Source organism: Ictidomys tridecemlineatus, chromosome 16 (genome assembly GCF_052094955.1).
Source record: "Ictidomys tridecemlineatus isolate mIctTri1 chromosome 16, mIctTri1.hap1, whole genome shotgun sequence".
NCBI lineage: Eukaryota > Metazoa > Chordata > Mammalia > Rodentia > Sciuridae > Ictidomys > Ictidomys tridecemlineatus.
This window is the reverse complement of record NC_135492.1, coordinates 28,440,818-28,460,956: the sequence shown is the minus strand read 5'-3', so window position 1 is coordinate 28,460,956 and position 20,139 is coordinate 28,440,818. Positions and strand designations below refer to the sequence as shown.

The window sequence follows — 20,139 nt, the reverse complement described above, 5'->3', positions numbered from 1 at the left end:
TTTAAAAATGTATACATAAGAAACAATATGATATGCTAAATATCTTTTTCATAATAATGCAAAAATAAAGCAAAGAGGAAGAGTCATAGTTACAAATTTCAAAGGTATGAACAAAAGCAAGAAAACTGATTTTCAATACTATTTTCATCTGGAAAGAAATTGGATGATAAGTCTTCAAAACTCATTCCAACTGCTGGTGTAGTGATGTGCACCTGTAATTTCAGCCACTAGGGAGGTCAAGGCAGGGAAATGGCAAAAGTTTGAGGCCTCTATCAGCAAAATAGCAAGACACTCAGAAATTTAGTGAGACTGGTCTTCATCAAACATAAAAAGGAGGTCAGGGACTGTAGCTGAGTGGCAGACCACTTACTAACATGTGTGAGGCACTGGGTATGATCCTCAGCACCACAAATAAATAAATAAAATAAAGGTATTCTGTACATCTACAACTATACAAAATATTTTTTTAAAAAAGAAAAAGAAAACATACATAAATAAGAAGGGCTGAGGATGTGCTCAGTGGTCGATTGCCTGTAGGTTTATTCCCCAGTAAAACACCTGCCCATCTCCAGAACGTTGCTCACAAATTGAAATTTATTTCTGGAAGATAACTAAGCATGAGCAAGTCCATGGCATCAATTCCCAGCACTCAATAAGGAAGCAAATAAATAAACAACAGTCTACAATACTAATTCTCTTGGGCTGGAGAGTAGCTTGATAAAATACATGTAATGAGAGAGAAAAATGATTATGATACAAAAGGTACACAATTAGAGGCATAAAAACACAACAAAATCAGTAGAAAGACACCACACTTTCTCACAAAGAAGAGTGAATGTTTCCATGTTCTAAACTCTCTGAAAAAACACTGAGCTTTTCAGCAAATACTGTGAAATTTAGGGCATGGTTTACTGTATTTTGGAGGTAAACTTAAAAAAAACTATATCTAAAAATGGAAATAAGAGGGTTGGGATTCTGGCTTAGCAATAGAGTGCTTGCCTAGCACGTGAGAGACCCTAGGTTTGATAATCAGCATCACATAAAAGTAAATAAATAGGTATTGTGTTCAACTACAGCAACAACAAAAAATACTCTTCAAAAAATTGGAAACAGTAAACTGTATCTAAGACCAGGCAAAATGTTGTACAGGACAGAGAGAATAGAGAGAGCATTTATGTTACTCCCAAGTTTCATAAGCTAAAAGGCTAGCTCCCAAAAGGGGTGACTCTACGAGGAGGCAGTTGGGAGGGAACAGGAATTAGGTGACATGGTGAGGGGATCACCACCCTTATTTAGACACATGGATCTCTCCTTTGCAGAAAACAGGTGTCATTTACTCTTTCACTGATATTCAGTGATTAAATGATTACAATTGGGTAATCAAGGCATTGCCAAAATTGTCCTTAATAATTACAATGAAGACAGGTGTGATGGTGCACACCTGTAACCCCAGCAGCCCTAGATGATGTAGCAAGACTCTGTCTCAAAACAAATAATCTAAAAGGGGCTGGTGGTTAAGCACTTCTGGGTTCCATTCCTGATAAGATAAAACCACACAGTTAACATGAACCTGCCAAGGTCAGACAACAACGGTGAAAAACTGTCGTCCTTCGTCAAATTCATCACCTTGTTAAGGACAGATACTAGTTTTCATGAAATCACATTCATAAATTTGTCCACCACTATTTAAATAGAATTGGACTCAAATTCTGCAGCAATAATGCAAGACAGACTTTCTCTGTATCTTACGTGGTATTTAGGAATCCAGGGTTGGATTTCAATTTGAAACCACTGAAAAGACAAATCTGAATCTTACAAACTTTTTATACATACTCAGGGGTAGCAAAAGGTAAATTAGGTAATTAAATGTTTTCTTTTTCTTTTTTTCTTTTTAGTTTGATACCCCCGAGATTAAACCCAGAGATATTTTACTACTGAGCCACATCCCCAGTCATTTTTACTTTTTATTTTGAGACGCAGTCTCACCAGGTTGCATAAGGCCTAGCTAAGTTGCTAAGGCTGTCCTCAAATTTGCAACACTCCTGTCTCAGCCTCTGGAGCAGGAAGGATCACAGGTGTGCACCACTGTATCTGGCTGTAATCTGGGATTTTTAACAACAACAAAAAAAAGGTGGATTTTAATCCGCCTCTCTCTTGCCTCTTTAATAATAGTCCATCCCATTTGGCTCTGAATAAATAAACCTGGGCCTCAGATAAGTGAGCACATCATTTCAAAGTGATACACAGAAAGCTTTGGTGCTGAGGGAGCACAGATGTGTCAGGCTCAAAAGGCAGGGAAGGTCCCTGACAGCTGGGACATGCTTCCTCCTGGTCTTGCTCATGAAAAGCATCCAGGATCACTCTCCCAGGCACCTGTACCATGACTCCAGTCTATGAGGCTTTTCAGCTTTGCACACCTCTGCACTGGGGTGGGTGGTCCTTATGCTCTGGGAGAGGTTTTGCTCCTTCACACCATGAGAAACTAAAAGGGCAGGAGTCACTGCTCACCTGGCCCCTCAGCACCAGCATCCATAGGCTGACTGTCCACCTGTCTCCAAGGAATAGGAACAGAGCTTGGGGAAAACAAGGTCCTAAGAAGTAGCTGTTTAGATGAGGCCTTTTCCAGATGATTCCTCAGCCCAGGGCCCCCAGCAGCTTCCCTGAGAGGCTGCACCTCACACCTCAGGCTGTCCTCTGGGAGCAGCTGACCCAGGGTCTGAAATTCTGTTCACCCTGCAAGGCACAGGGCAGATGTGGGCACTCTGTGGCAGCTTCAGGAAAGGATAGTGGCTGAGGACATGGGACTCTGGGAGGTGTCTAAAGGGAACCTCTACCCAAGAAATCTCACATGGTGCCTACACCTAAGGAACATAAAAGAAAAAGCACAAGATTTTTACAGCTGTGAACTCAAGTTCTCTATACAGTTGCATCTACATCAAAGAACCTTCAGAGTACTTGACTTTGGCTAACTAGACCACCATGAGGGTGGAAAGGCAGGGTTCTGTATGGAGAGCAAACATTATCTTGGGCTATCTTAAGCCCTTTAACAGCCAATCATCTTAATTTCTGTATCAGACCACAATCTCACAACTTCTCAGAATACATCACTAGCCTTACCAGACGTCTCCAAAATCTACCAAAGCTCACAATGCAATAACAGACATACAGAAGAAATTTTCTTTATTTTTTTTTCTGTACCCCACCAATCTGATGTTCCTACCAATGCAATTGGTTGATGCAGTAATACACAGTTTCTTTTTATAAAAGTTCATGGAGGCCAGGCACACTGGCACACAACTGTAATCCCAGCACCTTGAGAGGCAAAGATAAGTGGATTGCTAAATTCAAAGCCAGACTCAGCAATTTAGTGAGACCCATCAGGAACTTAGTGACATCTTGTCTGAAAATACAATATAAAAAAGACTGGGAATGTGGCTCAGTGTTTCAGTGCCCCTGGGTTCAATCCCTGGTATATTAAAAAAAAGAGAAAGAAAAAAAGAAAGAAAGAAAATTAGAAAGAAAGAGAGAAAGAAAAAAAAAGAAGTGATGTAATCTCTTCCAAGCAGGGTCACACACATCATTCAGGGTAACTCGAATCCATGTTCCTTAGTATGATAATTAATATTTGGGTTAAAATGAACTATTTTCTGCAGCTGGGGTTGTCGATGCCTTTAAACTCAACAGATTGGGAAGCTGAGGCAGGAGGATCACAGCTTTCAGGCCAGGCTGGGCACCATAGCCAGATCCTTTCTGAAAATCATACTGAAAAGAGCTGGGAATGAAGGACAGTAAAGGAATCAGAGATTATTGTAGTGGCATCCTCTTTTTGCACAGAAAATTGAAACTGGGTTTCTCCAGAAATCTTCACCATGGCTAATTTTAGGACTGTCAACAAAAGAGTGTCCACAAAAAAGTTCAGTGTAGATAAACTTCCTATTTTTGTGTTGCCCTATTTTACTGGGCTGCTAGTCTTAAAGAAATCAGCACTCCTGGCTGGGGATGTGGCTCAAGGGGTAGCACGCTCGCCTGGCATGCGGGTGGCCCGGGTTCGATCCTCAGCACCACATACAAACAAAGATGTTGTGTCTGCTGAGAATTAAAAAATAAATACTAAAAAAATTCTCTCTCTCTCTCTAAAACAAAAATTAAAAAAAAAAAAAAGAAAAGAAATCAACACTCCAGGTGCTGGACTTCCCCTTACTAGTTTTTTACACACTTGTATCCAGAATAATAGTGTGTAGAAATGTGCAAACAAGGCCTCTGGCCTTGAGCTGGGCTTCACAGACAAGTCACCAACTGGGCTCCATGATAACAGCTGGTGGGGGAGGAAAGAAAGGGGAGAAGAAGCTCTCCCCTCCTCAGGTACTGTCCTAGAAGGGTTAACTTGGTCAGGATAGAGAAAGAAAAACCAGCTTTTATGTGAGTGATGTGACAATTTGACTATGGTGACTCCACTTTGTGAACTCAGCCATGACACTCAAAAAGCTCATAACTGGGGCAGTTTGGATTCTTTTGTTCATGAAAATTCCCCAAGAACACAGAATGATCTATGGGGCCAACTGGAGACTAACTGACCACAACTTTCAGACTTGCTTATGTTGCCTGAACACCCAAAATTCTCTTTTGTGGTTTTTGTGCTTAAATATGGAGCCAACTGAAGGCAGGGGTACCACTCTGACTATCTCATTCTTTCAAGAGCACAGTGTCTGCCACTGGCCAGCAATAAAGGCTTAACTGGAATGAGACTGTGTAGTCTGAGAGTTATTTGGGGGTCCCGGTATTACAATGTAAACTTCTGAGCCCTTCCCCTTACATGCTGGGTATAAAATTCTGAAACCACCTGAACTCGGGGTTGAGGGGATGGATGGATTGATTATAGCGAAAACAGTGCCCTCTGAGACTGGCTGCTGCCAGATAAAACTGTTTCCAGCTACCTTCAGTGCCTTGCCTCCTTTGTCCCTACATCATTATTACCCTGTGTGCTTACCTAAGTACAGGACTGGTGTGACTCTATATCATACACTCTCAGAAAAGAGAGCAGTTATACTCTATTGATGTAGCCCAGAATTCCATATCCCTGGGATCTATAAACAACACCCTTATTCCCTTTAAAGCACTTATTCTGACCAAACATAAGGAAGTGTTAAGTGATCATTTTTTCCCCTCAAGAATAATATTCACAAATAGAAAACAAATGCTTTCAAAAGTGTTCTTCTTGCCAGGGACATTAGCACAGGCCTGTAACCCCAGTTAAGCGGGAGACTGAAGCAGGAGGATCACAAATTGGAGGCCAGCCCAGCTTCCAACACAAGGGGAAAGGAGGAAGAGAGGGGTGAGGGAGGGAGGAAGGGACAGGGGGAGGAAGATTGATTGATTCTTTCCAATATTTCACTAAGCGATAATGACAATTAGCAGACGGTGTCTATTTGAAACGAGTGGGAAGAAGAATGTGTGGCCAAGCTGTGAGGTGGAGGGAGGTGGCCTTTTAGAAGAAAGGAGGCGCCTGCAATTTGGAGGACCTCCACTAGGTGAAGCTCCACTGGGAGAAGGAAGGTGCATTTGTGGCCCTGCTTCCTACACGTTGAAAAAAAGTGAATGCGGGCCACAGGTAGAAAGCAAAGGGGACACCTGGGACCTGAGCCACCCTTCCAAACCCAGGAAACCAGGGGGCGGGGCCCAGGGCCACCCGACATCGGGGACTCCGCGCCAGTCCGCAGCTCGCCCGCCCGCCCGGCCCCAAGGCAGGTGCTGACCACCTCTCTTCAGCAAACTCACCATTTTTGGCTTCTCTGGTGACCTGGCGTCCTCTGGAGGAACCTCTGGGCACTCGAGATCTCCGAGAACACGGGCAGCGCAGTCACTGTGGTCCCTGGAGCAGAGAACACGGGGCCTGGAGCAGGAGTAGCCCAGTCGGTGAGGAAGAAAAGCCCGGGAGCTTGCGGAATCCCGCCCTTCCCCTCCCTCTGCGCACTGATTGGACAGTTCCCCCCAGCGACCCGGATGGATGGCCTCCAGGCCCGCCTCTGGATTGTGACTGACAGCTGAAATCGTCCAATCACTGGCTGAAATTGGGCAGCCCTTTTCAGGAGGAGCTTTCAGGCTGTGCTGGGAAGGAATCCAGGTGGGAAGTCTTGGCTTAGCCTCTGTGACAGAGGTGACGCCTAGCGCTGAGCTGGGCTTCAGCCATAGAGTGCTTTCCGAGCTTGGCGAGGCCCTGGGTTTAACCTCAACACAAAAGCAAAGCAGAGCTTCTCCAGGAGGCTGAGGCTGGAGGAGCCCAAGGTCAGGTCTGCATCTGCAAACAGTAAGACCCTGTCTTCAAATAAAATGAAAAGGGTGGGGATGGAGCTCAGAGGACGGGGTCAAGCCCCTTTGGGTTTATTCTCTAGTACTTTAAAAAAGAAAGTATGATATTTTATTATGTATTATATATATACTATATATTTTATATATTTTTTGTATATATAAAATATATATCATATTTTTTTTATAAAATACATATAATATATTATATATTTTATATATAAAATATGTATTTTATATAATATATTCTATATATAAAATGGATATTTTATATAATATATTTTATATATAAAATATTTTTTATATGTAAAATATATATTTATATATATAATATGTATATATTTCTCACACCAAATAAATCTAATCAGAATATTATCTATAATATATATAATATATATAATACATATAAATATTATATTTATGTATATATTTTTTCTCTAGCTGATGCGACCTCATGTGATTTAGAAAGACACAGTCTCCAAATTTTTGAAGCACTTTTCAAAGATATCATATATATGACTCATATATAATATCTAAAAATAAAAAAAATTTGAAAACTATTTAGTCACTCTCCTCATCTCCTGGCCTCTGTTTCTTCGAGGAGGCTCCTGATCTATGAAAGGAAGCAACTGGGGTTGGCTCTGATGCCCAAGGCTCCCTCCCTAGCAGAAACGGTGGTGAGGAAGGAGGGCAATCCTCTAGGGCAGCAATGTGGGGTGGAAATAAAATGGGTGCTTTGTGCTTAGTGTCGATGTTCTACTTTGACCAGTGCAGCTACACCAGGAGGACAAGGAAACCCTGTTCTTAGCCTGTCTTCAGATGCTGACAAGGACTTTGAAGTTTATAGAAAGGGTAATCATAGGCATGTATAGATAGGGGAGATTGTATCTAGGATTTAGTATTATCTGTAGGATTTAAGCTTCAGGCATCTGTGGTCTTATAACCTGTCTGTGAACTCACACTCAGTTGCCCCCTGGACGCATGTCACTCTATTGCACAGACTGACCTCACTTTGTCAGAAGAAAGTCCCCCTCCAGTGTATTCTTTCCATGTCAAGGTTTTCAACAAAAGTCACAATCCATAGGAAGCAACATAGCCCCAGGAGCTGACCCAGCACTCTCAGCATCCTGGGTTTCAACTGATAGTCCAACCAGAAAGAAACCAAATCCCTGCTCTCCTGGGCCCATTAACCCTGCATATAAACCATAAAAAATTGCCACTTGGGGCCAACACTGCCTGTCATGTCTAACCCCTCTTGGAAATTAAGTACAATTTTTTTTCTCTACTCTTAAGTTGGGCTTTGTGAAGTCTATCACATCCAGCTCACTGGCCCAAGTTCATTCTACCAAACAATATTGCCCATGGCCAAGGGGGCTATTGTGTAAAAAGTCGTATTCCCAGAGGTATGGAAAAGTGGACACATAGCTCCCAGGGCTGAGAATTAAATTCCAGGTGCCTTTATTGTCCCCCATGGTAGAGATTGAATTGAGGGCAGGGGCACTTTGCCACTGAGCATCCCTTTTATTTTGGTTCAAAGAAGGTGGGTGTGAGCATAACTGTAATGGGCCTGAGAGAATAACTCCAGATGGTGACTCCAAGATACTATCAATCCAATGAAGAAGTTGACAAATCAGAGGGTGAGACCAAGCATAGTTGTTCATGCCTGTGATTCCAGAGGCTCAGGGGGCCGAGACAGGAGGATTGCTTGTTCGAATCTAGCCATCAGCAAAAATGAGGTGCTAACCAACTCAATGAGATCCTGACTCTAAATAAAATACCAAACATGGCTGGATGTGAGAGTATTTTGCCTTAAATGTACAATTGAGATATAAGAAAGGCAGCCTGAGGGCAAGTAGAGCAAAATGGAGAGTCACGTGTACAGCCTCAGACTGTGGATGTGGCAGATCCCGAGTCCGTGCACCTGAACCACCCTGGACACACAGGAGGTCGGGGAGGGGTCACCCTGACCAAGAGAGAAAGAAACAGTGTTGATTCAGGGAAAGTCAAAAGTGGCTAGGTCCAACATGCACTCAATCCAAGAAGACTTTTCTGGCACAAAAGGACAAAGGGAGTTGGGGACAACTAAGGGTGTATTGCTTTATATGAAAATATGTGGGGGTTTTGATACCAGGGATTTAACTGAGCACTGCCTAACCACTGAGCCAAACTTCCAGATCTTTTTTACTTTGACACAGGGTCTGCTAAGTGGCTTAGGGCCTCCCTAAGCTGCAGAGGCTGGCTTCCAACTTCCAGTTTTCCTGATTTAACCTCCCAATCCACTGGGATTTCAGGCATGTGCCACTCTGCCCTGCAGCATGCTTCTTTAAACAGCCCAGTGGGACACAGGGAAACCAAGTTGAAGATCTGGAAGTTGGTGCACCCCATAGTACTTTGCCAAAGAGGAACTGGGGTGAAAAGCGGGGACCCTTGTGAACCAGAGGATAGAATGCTGACTGCAACTTGCCTACTCGCCCAGATGTTCTATTCTGTCACACTTTCAGCAAAATCTGTGCTTTTTTCTGTACCTGTGTCTCTTAGTCTTTTAGGGGACACAGGCAAGAATGGTGGGAACAGACGGTTAAGAGAATAATCCTTTAAAATGGGCCCGCCGTGCTGACCTGCACATGCATGATTTCCAAAATGCAATTACCTGCAACTCTGCCTGGCCCAAGTGGACAGGAGATGTCACATTCCTCAGCCAACTGCCTGTGGTCTGCATGAAAAATGCAGGCAGGAAACCCCCTAAGAGGAACCCAAGTGACTATGCAGGGACAGACTTTGTGACTCTTTCCACAGGCCAGATTTTGGAAGAAAGGATAATTCTTTGGATAAGAATCCAATTAGAATGGCTCAGTGTGGGCCAAGGTGACATAGAGTTGCCATGACCCTCGAGACTTGAAAGTATGATGTCACCCTGCTGTCAAAAGTCCAAAAGTGCACCTGGGCAGGATTCTCTGGAAACTTCCCACAAACTCCAATAAAACTAGAGTGCAGAAGAGGCACAGGGTCCCTCTGCTGTCTGAGAGGACCCACTCTCACCCTTGAGAATGTCCCCTTCCCCTTCAAAAAGTTCATGCCTGTTACAGGGCGACATGTCTGAAAACTTTCTGATGTGATTGCAAAAATCAAGGGTTCAAGGGGGTCTTTTTACTGCCTCAGTTTCTCAGGAGGTGCCAGGTCTACAATGAGTTCATTCACTTAAAAAAAATCAGAAACTTTCATTAACAAACAGCAAAAAAAAAAAAAACAATAACAACAAAAATAGATCAGTAACTTGCTAGAGAAGCCTCCACAATTAGCTTCACTCTGTCTCAAAATAAAACTTGCAATAGAGATGTAGTTCAGGTCATGTAGTTCAGAGGGCCAGGCATGGTGGCGCACACTTTAAGTCACAGCAGCTTGTGAGGCTGAGGCAGAAGGACCATGAGTTCAAAGCCAGCCTTAGCTGTTGAGGTCATAAGCAATTTGGTGAGACACTTTCTCTAAATAAAATACAAAATAGGGCTGGGGTTGGGGCTCAGTGGTTGAGTGCCCCTGTGTTCAATCCCCAATCCCCACCCCTCTCAAAAAACACATAAGAAAATAGAATGTAAAAGGGCAGATATAAATCTAACGACATCAACATGGTGAGGTTGAAGCTCACAGTACATACAGGCTTAAGAGTCAGAAAGCTGGACAGGGACCATGTCTGTATCACTGGCTGCTGGTTCCTCACACTAAAACACTCAGGGTCACGCCAGGAGAACTGGGCTGCAGGAAATAACCAAAGAGACACAGATACCTTTTTCTTTGGGTTCTGTGATGGCTCCTCTGACCTTAAGGGTTCACAGAAATTGAGAGAGAGAGAGAGAGAGAGAGAGAGAGAGAGAGTTTCAGGGATTGATGTAGTGATCCATCAGAGCCTCTTGCTTCAGGACTGGAAGGCGGGGGGTCATTCAGAGTGGCACCCCACATATTTCCTCTTCCTTAATATTTGAAGGCGATTGGGAAATTGTATCTTTCAGTCACTGGATTCTTGGTCCGAGGTCATCATTATCTACTATTGAAACACAAAAGGCATTAGTAGAAAACATACTATCTCTTGGACATAACCAACTTGGAAGATCCAGGTTATTATTGTTGTTGTTGTTGTTGTTGTTGTTGTTATTATTATTATTATTATTATTATTATTCTGCCAAACACTCATCAGAAGATTCTTTATCTTTTCTCGATTTTATTTGGAAGCCTTGCACTTGGCAATGGTAACACAGACATTTTCATTTGGCATGACGCTTCAGCCTCTCCACAAACCACGGAGGAGGGGGCTCAGTCACAACATTAATCACAGTGGCCTTTAGAGCATTTTAACTCAGCTCTAGTTTTTCCATCAGCATTTATCTGACTATGAAAGCTCTTGGAAGGAATTGAAGTTCAACATTAAGAGAATCCCTATATTGTAAGTTTGAAACAGAGCCATAAAGACTGTATCATAGAAGCAAGGGATAATATTTAAAGTAGTCACTTCAAAGATCATGAGAACCAGATCTGGCCTAGGTCTGGTTAACTGGAATGCACCTTTGTCAGACCTGAACCTTAACTTCAGCAGAGCGTAGCTCTGAAATATCAGCTGGCAATAACTAGTGATGCCATCAGATGAGTTGTATTCATACAGGCTATAGGATAGTCATCATCTTTTCTCTTAATTCTCACATGTAAGGAGTCTGTTAGGTCTGTCAGTGATGTAGATATTCTGAAGGCAGAACACAAACATCCTAACATCCTTTTGGGTTTCATCTCACTGAGGGTTAGGGTATTACCAATAAACTTCCAGGTGACAGGCATCCTCCTGTAATTATTCTTGTCCATTCTAGGAGACCAGACTAAATGCATCCACTATTTCTAGACCTTTTGAGTGGTCCTGACTAGACATTTGCATAATACTCAGGAATACTCAGGAATAATACTTACGAAAGGTGCCCATTTCTATTGTAGAATGATCAGGGCAACCCTACATTTGTTGATACCTTATGTAAATAACTGGCCTATAGAGAAAAATTTTATTTCAACAATCTTTCTCTTTGGACAACTGTTCAGATAAATAGTCTTAATTTCCAAGAGCAGCATGATTATCTGGTTTAGCTTTCTCCTATGGTGTCTATTCCTCAAATAAAAACCCAGACAATCTGTTTGCCATAGGATCGACATATAACTGACCACTACAGTCAGTAGGATTAATCTAGTTTCATGGGTGGATTTTCCAGTCCACACTACAATGCACATTAAAAATAGATCTGAGGGCTGGGGTAGTGGCTCGGTGGTGGAGCACTCGCCTAGCACATATGAGGCCCTGCGTTTGATCCTCAGCACCACATGAGAAAATAAACAAAATTGTTTATTTTGTTTCCATCTACAACTAAAAAACAAATTAAAAAAATAGATCTGAGAAATGGGTCCATAGAAGTCTCTTCATAATTTTTTGCTTACCTGACAAGTTCATGAAGCTACGTGGTTGTAAACTCTGCAGTTAGAAGATTTACCTTCCTGTGTCAGGTTTTTCAGTCATTTTCGTGATGACAGGTTTAAATCCTATCTTTTCAAACCTGATTTAATTTACTGAATCATGTTCAGCAGCAGTGAACATGATTCAATAAATTCAGCAGCAGTCTCAATTTTTTTTTTTGGTGGTACTGGGGATTGAACCCAGGGCCTTGTGCATGTGAACAAAGCACCCTAACAACTGAGTTATATCCCCTGAGATTCTCAATATTACAATTAAGAAAAAAATCAAATATTTTGTAAGATCTAGTGTGTGCCTCTGGGGTCTTGTGTTCCCCCTTTTCTTTATTTAATAAAATTGAGTAAAGACTTGGCATAAGTCATAGTATCATCAATTTAAGTTATAGATAGTAGTACAAGTATTTAAATGATCAGATTTACCTTGTATTGATTATATTAATTTCCAAATATCCTGTATTCACAGAAACCCTGATCCCCAGTATGTCTGGAGACTAGGGCAAAACACATGTCTTAGTGGGGTGTGGGGGAGCCAGGGCCAAAATGGTGGCCAGGAGAAGGTCTGAATGGGGGTCTTTGGAGGCCAGAGGATCTTAGAGAGGGTGGGGTATTTTCTTATTTTGGCTAAACTGGGTAGAGGGTTACACACAGGCTTATAAAATAGTACTCAATTCTGAGTCCTTTATTCTCAGGGTTAGCAAATCACTAGAATTTTACCCCAAATCCATCAGCCTGAATCTTAGTTATCCATTTATGAACGAGCCATTCCTCCACCCACCCATCTGTCCATGTTTTCATCCAGGCATCATCCATTTGTCTATCTGCCCATCCACCTATGGTGGATGGATAGATGGATGGGTGGGTGGATAGATGGATGGATAGATGGGTGGATGGTGGGTGGGTGGGTGGATGGATAGATGGGTAGATGGATAGATGATTGCCTGGATGGATGGATAGATGGGTGGATGGATAGATGGATGGATGGATGCGTAGACGGTTGCCTGGATGGATGGATGATGGATGGATGGATGGATGGATGGATGGATGGGTGGATGGATGGATGGATAGATGGATGGATGGATGGATAGATGGTTGCCTGGATGTATGGATGGATAGATGGGTGGATGGTGGGTGGATGGGTGGATGAATAGATGGATAGATGGGTGGATGGATGGATAGGTGGGTGGGTGGATGGATGGATAGATCAGTGGATGAGTGGATGGATGGATGAGTGGGTGGGTGGGTGGGTGGATGGATAAATGGGTGCCTGGATGAATGGATGAATGGATGGGTGGCTTGGTGGGTGGATGGATGGATGAGTGGGTGGATGGGTGGGCAGATGGGTGGTTGGATGGGCAAATTGGTAGAAGGGTGGATGGGTGAATGGATTGATGGGTGGGTGGATGGATGGGTGGGTTGGTGGATGTGCAAATGGGTGAATGGATGAATGGATGTATTTATAGATGGATGGTTGAATGGTGGATGAATGAGTGGGTGGGTGAGTAGATGGATGGATGGAAGGACTGACAAGGTTCTTTAGCCTTGGTCCTACTGGTACACTGGCTCAGATCGCTCTGTGTGATGGGCCCATCCTATGCATTGTAGGATGTTTACCAACATTTCTGGTCTCCACCTGCTGCTCACAAATAGCACCACATCCCAAAGTAGGACACCTCCAGTGTCTCTGCACTTTTCCAGTTGTCCTCAGGGGAGAAAAACTTTTCTTATGGGAGGTCACTGAGTAGTCAGCTTTAGGCGCATGAAGAACAAGGTCTGAGCTTTTATAGCTTAGCTCCCACCAGATGCAGCCTCCTCTAAGGGAGAAGGGAAGAGAGTAGCACCTGTCATCTGACAGTCCTTGGGGAATTCCTTGAGTTCTAGGGGCTGGGTAACTGCCTTTGGGATTCGCATCTATAGTGAGATTTTCAATCTATTTTTGCACATCTGACTGCAAAAGCTCTTAGGTGAAGTTTTTCATCTTCTCTTTGAATTTTGCACCTGAGAAACCTGGTAGAAAACTCAGAGTGCACCCTTCGTGGATGCTGATGGGATATTTAAAGCATACAAGCCCCCCTGGGTTGCATACCACCCCCCAAAAAAATAAGAAAAAGCCAAAAACTTTGCCTTTGTGTGTGAGATCAGTCATCTCTTCCTTTAAATGTAATTTTGTTGGGTTCCATCTTCCTCTAAGAAGCCCTGCAATGTAACCACAGTGTTATTGTGACAAGGGGTCCCCCATAACCCACCCTAAGAGGAGAATGTCACCACACAGATGTGCATTTCGTACCCCGAACCTACCTAAGGTCCTGGCTGAGCCCAGACTGCCTGGGCTCAGAACCCACGTCATTCCCCAGCTGGACAAAAGCGTCTCTCACAGCCCGTTTTTATAATCACTGTGCAACATCTGTCATTCATGACTCCCAGAAAGTGAAACAGGCAAGGTGTCTCTGTGCCAGCCCTCCAGGCCAAAGCCAAAATTCAAAATCTGGGGTGCTCTTTGTTGCTTTGGCATCAGTTGAGGTGGGAGGAGGGCTGTAGGAGGAACCGCCCAGGGTGAGCCTCATCTGTCCTTTGCAAACTCAGAGAAGTGGGCGCACTAAGACAGGTGCCACGGAGCCCCGGGAAGTTCCATGTAGGCCTCGTTTGAGGCCCAGAGCATTCCCAGCCCTTTCCCAAGGGACATTCATCTGATTTTCTCAGGACGCCCAATATTGACCGGCTGGTGGAGGGGGGCATGAGACTCACCCAGCACCTGGCGGCCCCCCCTCTCTGCACCCCGAGCAGAGCCACTCCAATCAGGTGGGTGTCTCGGGGACCCTGGGCAGCAGCTCCCGGCTGCAGCCTGGACCCCATCGCCACTCTAGCTTGGTAGTGATCCCGCAGATACTGGGAAATTGAAAGCTAATGTCCCATCCTGTCACCTTCCTGCAGTGTGTGCTCCGAACAGGACCTCGTATGCCCTCACCCCTCACAACCCTCAGCCCCTGTGGGTGTTAAAACCTACGCACAATACCGGGCATGGTGGCACACGCCTGTCATCCCAGCGGTTGGGAGGCTGAGGCAGGAGGATCACGAGTTCAAAGCCAGCCTCAGCCAAAAGGAGGCCCTAAGCAACTCAGTGAGACCCTGTCTCTAAGTAAAATGCAAAATAGGGTTACAGAGGGGGCTCAGGGATTAGGTACCCCTGGGTTAATCAAATGGGAGTCACAGATAACCACACACCTCTTACTGAGGTCTAGATCATCCCTAGCTGATCTGGGACACACAGCACACTGCAGATTCTGCGGGAATCATGCTGATACTCAGAGAAAAAAATTGCTCAGGGAAAAAACACCCAACACAAATATCTGTGCACGTCTGGTACAGGAAAAAGGTTCTTTTCCTTCTGATATTGTCCACATACCAGCTCTTGTCTCATAAAATTGCCAGGTAGGTGCCCTTGGTAGGCTGTGCAGAGGGAGCCTTCTGGGATGGGATGACCACCATCATTTGTGGATGAGAAGCAGAAATACGGTGATTGACAGGTGAGATACAATGCTCCATAGATGATGACGGTGATACCATCAATGAAGGAAGATGGATTAATGATGCTCAATTGATAGCAATCCTGTCAATAGATAATAGAGGAACAGGTGATAGCTAATGATGGGTGATAGAGGTATATAGAGGTGACAGATGCATAATGCATATACAGGTGACAGATAAATGATGTGTGGATAGAAAGGGGATAGATGCAACATAATGGCACCTGGATGATAGGTAATGATTGATAGATAGATAGATAGATAGATAGATAGATAGATAGATAGATAGATAGACTGTGTTGGTTCTCATGATAGGCAAGGTGTGTCCAACTTATGCAGCTGACATTGGGGCAGATGATGCTCAGTGGTGGGGTCATGCTGTGCACAATAGCACATTCAACAACCTCTCTGATGTGCACCCATTTCCTACCTAGAGCACCACTTCTCCACCTTCCCCAAGTGCTGACAGCTAGATTCTTGCCCACTGTCCCCCGGTGCTCAGAATCCCTTTGCTAAGACCTGTTCCTGGCAAAGGGAACATGAGCCTTGCTCTGCTGTGGGATCCGCAGGAATGGACAACAATGAGTACCTGGTCCTCTACTGGAATGCAGGCTCAGGTGGGCTTCCTGCCAATGAAACCACTTTTGAAAAAATCCCAAAGGAACAAGGCTATGCCACCAGCCTCGTAAGTATTTGAACACCTGATTCCCCTCCCATCCAAATGTCAAGGGACAAATTTCCTCTGGAGGAAAACAAAACAAAACTTTCATCCTTCTCCGCCTCCTGAGTTGGTATCTGGCTCCACTCCGGCCCTCTCAGATGGTTTTCAGTTCAGAAGTTCTCCTCATTGCAGAGGTTTGGGGTTCTTGATTTATATTTTGCCTTCTTTCCTTCTATGAACCTGTCTATCTTCTTCAGCCCCAAGGAATCAGAAAGCTCTTCAGAGCCTGGCTCCACCACCTTTAATTCCAGTAACTTGGGAGGCTGAGGCAGGAGGACCGCAAGTTAGAGGCCCACCTCAGCAGTTTAGCGAGGCCCCAAGTAACTCAGCGAGACTCTGTCTCTAAATAAACAAAAAAGGGTTGGGGATGGGGATCGAGTGGCCCTGAGTTCAATCCCTGGTACCCAAAACCAAAAGCAAGTCTTGGTTGAGGTCACTCATAGCCTCTGCTGATTCAGGATCTGCTCTTTTGAGGGTTTATTTCCCCTGACTGCATCCAAATGGCCTCAGGGTTCTTTGTCCCAGGCAAAAGCGTGCGCCCTTTGTGTGGCTGACCACCCACTTCCACTAGCAGGAAAGTGGCACCAGGGCGTGAGCTGCGCGTCCCGCGGTGACTACTGCCACCACCCGCTGAACCATAGCTTCCACTACTTCTATGGACTGCTCTTCACCCTGATAAACAACTGCGACCCTGACAGGCCCCCAGAGCTGGGCGTCACAGTGGCTGCCCAGTTCAGCCGCTACACCCAAATCCTGGCTCTGGGCGTCCTGACACCCATGGCTGCCAAACTCAGTGGCCTCCTCTCGGATCCCTAGACCGCTGTCAGGCGCACAGCCAGCCTCGTCTTCACCACGTGGTTCTCCAGCTGTGGGTTCCTGCGACTCTGGAAAACTGTTTGCTAATGCGGAACCACCAGGTCACCGAGCAGCCCATGGATGTGGGGAGCACCACCAGACGGATGCTGCAGAAAGCCACGGCCTACATTCAAAGGTGGAGACCCTCACGATCCGGGGTGGGGGCCAGTTTCTGAGCCATGAGCTACCCTGGGGTCCCATAGCAGCAGGAGCATTGAAAAGGTCCAAACTCACACTTCATTCACAAATGAAAGGAAGCTATTCTTCTTCATGGCTACATAGTAATCCACAGTGTATATGCTGAAGGATTTTTTTATGGAGTCGCTTTGCCCATGTCTCTCATCCTAGCAGCTGGGGAGGCTGAGGCAGGAGGATGGCAAGTAGGAGGCTAGCCTCAGCAACTGAGAGAGGCCATAAGAGACTCAGTGAGACTCTGTCTGTATAAAATATCAAAAGGACTGGGAAAGGGACTCAGTGGGGAAGCACCCCTGGGTTTCATCTCTGGTGCTAAAAAAAAAGAAAAAAAAAGAAAAAGGAAAGGTCCAACCTCTTTGTATGAATTGGTTTCCACACTTGGATCTCTGCGTTGAGTTACCGGGTTGCACTGGAAAGTATCCAAGTAGTGGTCGTGCATCAGGGACTCTTTCCAAGGCCCAGGGAATGCCTGAAACCCCAGAGAGTACCCAACCATTCATATATAAATAATAAATAAATATTCATACATATAGTATAATATATAACTATTTCCCTATTCGTACATACCTATGAAGATATTTAATTTATAAATTAGGAAAAGTCAGAAATTAGCAGCACCTAATAATAAAATAATAATGATGGCAATGTTCTGTAACGCAGGGTGGGTGGGTGGGGTGTCCCGTCGCTCCCTCTCAAAATATCTTCCTGTAGTATACTGACCATGGATATTGTTTTACTCAGACAAAATTGCCACTGTGACCAAAGGTCCCAAGAAGAACATTTGGAGAAGGAAGAGTTTATTTGGGGCTCATGGTTTCCAAGGTTCAGTCCATGGTTGGCCAACTGACTCCATGGTTCTGGCCCAAGGGTAGCAGAACAAAATGGCAGAAGGCCCTGGAGGAGGAGAGCAGCTCAGGACAGGGCACCAGAAAGCAGAGAAAGCTCTGCTCACCAGGGACAGGATAGAGACCCCAAAGGCACAGTCCAGGGATCCCCTTCTCCAGCCACACGCCACGTGCTACAGTCACCACCCAGTGAGTTCATCCAAGTGGATTAATCCACTTCTAGGTCACACCTCTCATAATCTAATCATTTTACCTGTGAACTTTCTTGCATGGTCTAACTCATGAGTTTTTGAGGGGACCCCTCACAGTGAAATCCCAGCAGGTGAACCTAGGTAACGGATGCAGCACATTCAAGGTCCACTGTGGACACCATCATCTCCCGTCCATAATTCCAGTGGTTTTCTAATTTCACAAACAAGGACAGGCCCTTTCTTCTCTTTGTGTTCCAGCTGCACGTCCACACTCCTCTGGTGACCTTGAAAGCCTTCCTCGGGAGAAGATGCCATGGTTTATACAGAGACAACGTGGAGAGGATGGAGTGGTTTGTAGGTAAGTCAAGATCAAGAACCGGGGAGAGTACACCCCACTCGTGTCACTTGTTTGTTCATTTCTTCCCAGTGATAGTCTAATTTTGCACAAAACCAATCATTTCATTAGCAGTCAGTTTTGTGAGAAGCTGTCATTCAGCGTCACCCTTAGTGGTTACAGGAAGCAGAGAGAAAACGTTAGCTTTCAGCATCGTGGAGGAAAAGGGCTCTGCTTTCGGGGCTTGGGGACATGCTAGAGAGAAAAAAGAACTTGCAGACTCTTCCATCTGCAAGGGTTTCCTGGAGACATAAAAGCCCTCACAGGTCAGGTGACATGTTCTTGCACGAATATCCTGACATCTGAACTACATGAGAGGCACATGTTCCCAAGGAGGACAGCAGCTCACGTCCCTCGTGAATTGGCCTCTGTGTCTTCAGAGGTAGGAAGGACCGCTGGTCTCCATGGTGCAGGGAGATACTGCTGGGTTTGCAGGTGTCCTGTGCTCTTCTGATCATGGCCATCATAAACTTTGCTGCTATTGGTTGTGGTTCCTTCCATGTGGGCTGAAATCTGTCATGGCTTTTCCCCACCCCGGCCACCCTCTCACCCTTTTATTATGGCACTTGACCCCACCGGCACTGCACATCAAAACCATGCCTGCTGACGAAGTCCTGGATATTTCTTTGCAAGTCTCTCCTGATTTTCGAGGTGACGCAGTGCTAAGAAGACCTGGGCATGACAGTCTCAGCACCGTGATGACACATATCCCTGTAGTCTCTGGGCAGGGGGCTCCTTCTGTGACGGTCCAGTACAAGGTGGCTTGTGCAAAGAATGGGAAGCTCATGCCCCCAGCTGAGACCCGTGTGAGCGCTCTCTCTGACACCTTCCACATTCTCCACATTTAAAGCCCTCCAAGCTCTTGATTAGAACCATCTGAAGAACTCCACCATCACTTATTAGGACTCCGATCATGGAGGGTTACTGGAGGCCACAGATGAACACCAGCAGCTGGGGAGGTGCAACGGGATCTACAGAGATGAGGGGCTAGCCAAAGGGAGGGACGGAGACAGGGAGCCAAAGGAGTCCGCATTGGAGGTTCCAGAGCATGGAGACTATGGAGGAGGAGGGGGGGATGATGATGAAGAGGAGGAGAAAGAGACAGAGGTGGAGGAGGAGATGGAGGAGAATAAGGAGGAAAAGAAAATAAAGAAGGAAGAGGAGGCAAAAGAGGTGGAAAAAAATGAAAAAGAAAGACAAGGAGGAGGAGGAGGAGGAGGTGGAGAGATGATGTTGATGATGAGGAGGAAGATGAGAGATGAGGAGGGGGAGAGGGAAGAGAAGGAGGAGAAAAAAGGGAAAAAAGGATGGGAAAGAGGAAAAGGATGAGAAAAAGAGGAGGAGAAAAAGGAAGAGAATTTGGAGGAGGAGGTGGTAGGGGAGAGGAGAAGGAGGGGAGAAGGAGGAGGAAAAAGAGGAGGAGGAATAAAAGCAAGAGGAGATGAAGGAGGAGGAGATGTAGCAGAGATGAAGAGGAGGAAGAAGAGGAGAGATGAGGAGGAGGAGGAGAGGGAGGAGAAGTAGTAAAAGGAGATGGAAGAGCAAGAAAAGGAGGCTGAGGAGGAGAAAAAGGAGGAGAACGAGGTGGAGGAGAAGGAGGAATATGAGGAGGAAAAG

The 20,139-nt window shown here is 45.1% G+C and overlaps 1 pseudogene; it reads left to right on the top strand.

The window, feature by feature from the left end:
- The first annotated feature begins 15,892 nt into the window (after positions 1–15,892).
- Positions 15,893–18,776, top strand: LOC144371276 (arylsulfatase D-like; annotated as a pseudogene).
- The last annotated feature ends 1,363 nt before the right edge of the window (positions 18,777–20,139 follow it).